Below are 6,000 nucleotides of genomic sequence, written 5' to 3' on the forward strand. Positions count from 1 at the left end.
TGCTTTTATTGTCTAAACAGCTGCTCTGTAAAATGGGTTCCCGGAAATAAAAGAGTAAGTGGGAATTCCACCTTAAAACATTACTCACATATTTAATTCAATGTCTGATTTATTTTATTTGTTAAGTGTTATTTCAGTACAACAGTCCACTCAAGACAATTTGAACTGGCAGGAAGAGACACCTCAGGAAATATGAATACTCACCGGCCACCTTTTTAGGTACAGCTTGCCAGCCAAGGTGCTGGAACCACATCACGTCTCAAAGGTGATCTATTGGGTTGAGATCTGGGGACCGTTGATGTCGTCTGAGTAAAGTGAACTCACTGCCATGCTCAAAAAGGCAGCTTGAGATGATTTAAACTTTGTTACATAGCATGTTATCTTGTTCGAGGCTTTGTTGTTTGAACAAAAAAGCTGCTGGTGCTAAGGAGCCCAAAGTCAGGGGCGGATCTACAGGGGTGGCATGGGGTGGCATGTGCCACCTAAAATAATGTCTTGTGCTACACTAGTTTTGCATATGACAATGTTGTTTATTAAAATAAGCTAGCATTAACACTTTGAGCCTAGCTTCAATTAACATTCAATATAATTTCTGCAACTTGCATTTCAAGTTATGAAAATAATTGAGTGAACATGTTTGTGTTTTTTACAGTAAAAGCTGTAACTTAACCCAATAAATCAGGAAAAAAAACAGTTTTCAATTTTTGGTGAAAAGTGTTTCATGAAAGTGCAGATTTCTGCATTTTGTGTAACTTTAAGCAACAATTTAATTATTTCTGTATGTATTATATGTCACATGTGTATACTTACTGGGTGGCTGTGGCTACAGTGTAGCTGCCATCATCAGTGTGTGAATGTGTGTGTTAATTGGGGGATGACTGAATGTGTAAAGCGCTTTGGGGTCCTTAGGGACCAAGTAAAGCGCTATACAAATACAGGCCATTTACCATTTTACTGCATTTGGTGTATTTTAACTATCCATTCACTTCCACTTATCCTTTTCAGGGTCGTGGGGGGTCCCAGCTGTCATGTACACCCTAGACAGGTCGCCAGTCATCGCAGGGCTAACACACAAAGACAGACAACCATTCGCACTCACATTCACACCTATGGGCAATTTAGATTGATCAATTCACCTATCCCCACTAACTGCATGTCTTTGGACTGTGGGAGGTACCCGGAGTACCCGGGGAGAGCCCATGCAAACACGGGGAGAACATGCAAACTGATGGGGGAATTGAACTCAGGACCTTCTTGCATATTACAGCATGTAACACCAGCATATGTGTAAAAACGTGGCTTTCATTTTGCCACTAAATTTGATATTCATGGCACCCTCATGCCAAAATTTCTAGTGAAATTTTCCTAGGGTGAAATCCTCGGCCCAAAGTGTGACAAGAAAATATCCCACACACCATTAAAACACCATTGTCAGCCTGAACTGCAGACACAAGACAGGTTGGATGTGTTCTTTCATGTTGTTTACACCAAATTCTGACTCTACCATCTCAAATCTAAGGCAGAGATGGAGACTAATCAAATCATGCAGCCTATATCCAAGCTTTTACTGTTCATTTTTGGTGAGTTTGTGTGAATTATAGCCTCAGTTTCCTCTCCTTAGCTCACAGAACTGGCAACAGCACTGGTGTTACCATTACCTTCCTATGAGCTTGGAGCAGTCTGTCCATTCTCCTCTGACCTCTGACATCAACAAGGCATTTTTGCCCAGAGAATTGTCGCTCACTGGATATTCTCTCACTTTTTTTTTACCAATACCTGAAAAACCTAAACCAGCAGATCAGCAGTTTCTAAAATACTCAGTCACATAAATTACCTTTCTTCCCTATTTAGATGCTCAACTTCAGTTTGAGCAGTTGATCTTAACCATGTAACAAGTACAAGTACCTCGGGCTGTGGGTGGACAATAAACTGGACTGGTCATGCAACACAGAGCACCTGTATAAAAAAGCCCAAAGCCGACTGTACTTCCTCAGGAGGCTGAGGTCTTTTAACATCTGCAGGAAGCTCCTGAGGATGTTTTACCAGTCGGTGGTTGCTGGAGTACTTTTCTATGCTGTGGTGTGCTGGGGGAGCAGCACAGCAAAGAAGGATCATCCAGGCTGGAGAAACTGATCAGGAGGGCTAGCTCTGTGGTCGGCATGAAGCTGGACACTCTGGTGACAGTGGCAGAGAAAAGGACATTAAAGAAACTGATGGACATTATGGACAATGCTGGGCATCCTCTGCACACGGCCATTAACAATCAGAAGAGTCTGTTCAGTGACAGGTTGCTTCTCCCCAAGACAAGAACTAACAGACTTAAAAACTCCTTTGTCCCACACGCCATCAAACTGTTTAACTCCTCTCTGGAGGGGAGAGGGAGGGGAGACAGGAAACAGGAGGACAAAGGAGGGAACAACTAAGCTGTAGTGCCTCTTCACCTCACTGTGCAATACCTTTTGTGCAATACTTTTGTAAATAGTCAACGGTGCAATAGACTCAATACTTGAAATGTGCAATTCACTTGTATTTTTATTTTTATTCCTATTTATTCTATTTATCCCCTTCGTATATTTTATTTATATTGTCTCTGTATTTATATATATGTGTGTGTGTATAACTCTGTAACTTCTGTCGGTGCTGTGCTTTTTTGGAAATCGAATTTCCCAGAGGAACCCACCCGAGGGATTAATAAAGTTCTATCTTATCTTATCTTATCTTATCTTATCTTATGTCAACACACCTAAAAGCATCAAGTTACTGTTGAAAAAGTGTACAGATAAAGTGGCCAGTGAGTGTATGTGGTCGCCTATTATGGTATTACAAAAAAGGCAGCATGCAGAAACTCACAGTGGCTTTGATAACTTGAGGTTCTTACTTAATACTCCAAGAAACTGCTGCATGCCATATGTCTCTAAATGTTGGAGTTGTTTGTCTGCAAATGTTATTATTTTATCCTAACCAACCCTGCACTGAGCTCCAGCAGGTTTCTGTGTTCCCTCTCTGCCTGCTGCTTTTATAGGGATGCCTAAATTACTCAGGCTCATTCTGTTTCCTTCCTTACCTGCCAGGCAAGAAAGGAAACAGTATGAGTCTGAGTAATTTAGCCATCACCCCGTTTAAGTGGTATGATCTCCAGTCAGTGAACCTGTCAAAAGACTTGTACAATTCTCAACAGTGCATTAATTACTGGCCTACAACATAATTTGAATTATTTACCTTAAGATTGTAATTTAACACAATGCTTAATTTGTGGAGTAGCCTGCTCTTTTTCAAATATTTCGCAAAAAATCGAATCCATTTGAAAAGCAAAGTGTAACATATGACGACAAAATGAGAATCAGACTTCTTCCTTCAGCAATGTAATTAGAAATGAAAATAGAAAGTTATCGTGATGTTGCAGCCAAGAGAGCATAAAGATGGGCAGAGGTTGGGGCTTTAATCTGCCTCTCAGTCTCGCTCTCTCCCCCTCTCTCTCCCTCTCTCCTCCCCTTTTGAGATAAAGAGACAGATTTGGTTGGAGGACGCAGAAAAACAAGGATTTTAAGGGAATTGCCCAAATTAAGCGGAATAATGCTGTTGTTATATCACTCTCGCATCTGGCCCCTGGATAATTGGCCGGGGCACCTCGGCCGTACGTGCTGTCGGCGCGGTCAGCATGGGGGCTGACAGAAAGCGCATTGTGGTTTTAAGTCGGTCCAGCTGACATTCATCATGCCATCGGCACTGCACGGCCCGGCGCGTCAAACTTTCGCCAACAACGCCCGGAAGTTTGCGCGATCGTCACGGCAATCAAGGTAGGCAACTTTCCTAAAGTTGCACAGCTTCCTTCAGCTTACCATCTATTTCACGGCTGAAGTGCTGAACGATGGCAACTGGGAAAATGGTTGGTTTTTATTTTATTGTGGTTAAGGAGGGAAACGGAAGAAACTTTGAAAACAGTGGCTCATATTACGTCAAGACTGAGCGACTCACGTCCTATAACGTGACATTATAGTTTCCCCATATTTTAGAGATGCTATTTAGAGTCTTTTACTTTTGCAGCCATAGAGCTAAAAGCCTGCTTCTTAAAAACAAAAAGTAAACAATAACTTCAATTTGTAAATGATTTAGATCCATTAGCTCCATTTATTGGTGCATTGATGCCCCCCCGCCAAGGAATGTGAAGTAGGCTATAGATGATCTGATCATTTGAGTAATTTCAGCTTCATTAAATTCACTCTTGTATTAATAATTTTATTAATTATCAATATTATATTGATTTATGTCTCCCCATTTTTAGCATCTGTGTTTTTGAAACTTTCAACTAGTGGCTAAAGCTAAAGCCATGAGCTCTGCACAGGTGTCCTTAGCACTTTCTTCTGAATGCCAACAAAAGGATATTATTTACTCGATTAATCAGAATCAACATACTTTAGTAATCCCCAAGGAAACTACGTGGAATCATGTTCCACTTGAGCTCATATATAAGAGATTGTAGAAACAATGCATACATGGACTTAGTCTCTCGTTGCTTGAAAAGAGTCTCCATGGATGAAAAATTGTACAGTGTGTCATATGGTAATTTCAGAAATACAGGTGAAAACATGCACAGTGTATTTTGTATGTGTGCGTATGTGTTTAAGCCTGCATGTGGATGTGTGTTGCTTGTTTGTATGCCACCTGAGATTAGTGGTATGTAATAGAGTCAGACCAGATGGCCATATTTTCCCTGTCTGGATTTGCCACAAAAAAAGCTTCTGAAAAATAATTCAATATTTCTGTAACTGAAACAGGCTTAATCCACACAGTGGAGGGAAAGTGCCAGGCCATGGGGAAGGCAGGAGGTAGGTAGGTCATGAGGATAACAAGGGGGCATTAAAAACATAAGCTTGAGAAACATTTAACTTTTGAAAGGGTATTTATGAGCTCTTGTTGCCATGGCTCAACATCGCTCATGGAAGAGGGGCCACACGCTTTTCTGTATTGGTTGAGAAAGATCTGTATTGTCTTTGGGACATCTTAAAATAGCTTTAGTAGGAAGAACCCCACATAGTATAAGTTTGTTTTTATTGTTGCTGGTGGTTGCTTGTTGTTTCCTTTTGTATGCTTGGATTCCTATTATTGAATTCTGCTGATTTCATTGTGTAAATTGGCCTACAAAATGTGAATTGCTGTTATACTTCTTAGTGTTTGAGAGAAAGAAACTGTAAATGATCTGTGATATATCACAGTTAAACATTTGAATCTGTTCATCTGAATGAATGTCAACAGTGTGCACTGTTAGACTCATGTAATTGCCTCCACAGATACTGTGCCTACTATTTTGCATTAAGATGCTCCACAGGAAATTTTTAATTTACAGTGGGGCAAAAAAGTATTTAGTCAGCCACCGATTGTGCAAGTTCCCCCACCTAAAATGATGACAGAGGTCAGTAATTTGCACCAGAGGTACACTTCAACTGTGAGAGACAGAATGTGAAAAAAAAATCCATGAATCCACATGGTAGGATTTGTAAAGAATTTATTCGTAAATCAGGGTGGAAAATAAGTATTTGGTCAATAACAAAAATACAACTCAATACTTTGTAACATAACCTTTGTTGGCAATAACAGAGGTCAAACGTTTACTATAGGTCTTTACCAGGTTTGCACACACAGTAGCTGGTATTTTGGCCCATTCCTCCATGCAGATCTTCCCGAGAGCAGTGATGTTTTGGGGCTGTCGCCGAGCAACACGGACTTTCAACTCCCGCCACAGATTTTCTATGGGGTTGAGGTCTGGAGACTGGCTAGGCCACTCCAGGACTTTCAAATGCTTCTTACGGAGCCACTCCTTTGTTGCCCGGGCGGTGTGTTTTGGATCATTGTCATGTTGGAAGACCCAGCCTCGTTTCATCTTCAAAGTTCTCACTGATGGAAGGAGGTTTTGGCTCAAAATCTCACGATACATGGCCCCATTCATTCTGTCCTTAACACGGATCAGTCGTCCTGTCCCCTTGGCAGAAAAACAGCCCCATA

This window comes from Diplotaxodon limnothrissa, linkage group LG20, assembly GCF_057381915.1.
Source record: "Diplotaxodon limnothrissa isolate DT_005_m linkage group LG20, D_limnothrissa_male_GT1.1, whole genome shotgun sequence".
NCBI classification, from domain to species: domain Eukaryota; kingdom Metazoa; phylum Chordata; class Actinopteri; order Cichliformes; family Cichlidae; genus Diplotaxodon; species Diplotaxodon limnothrissa.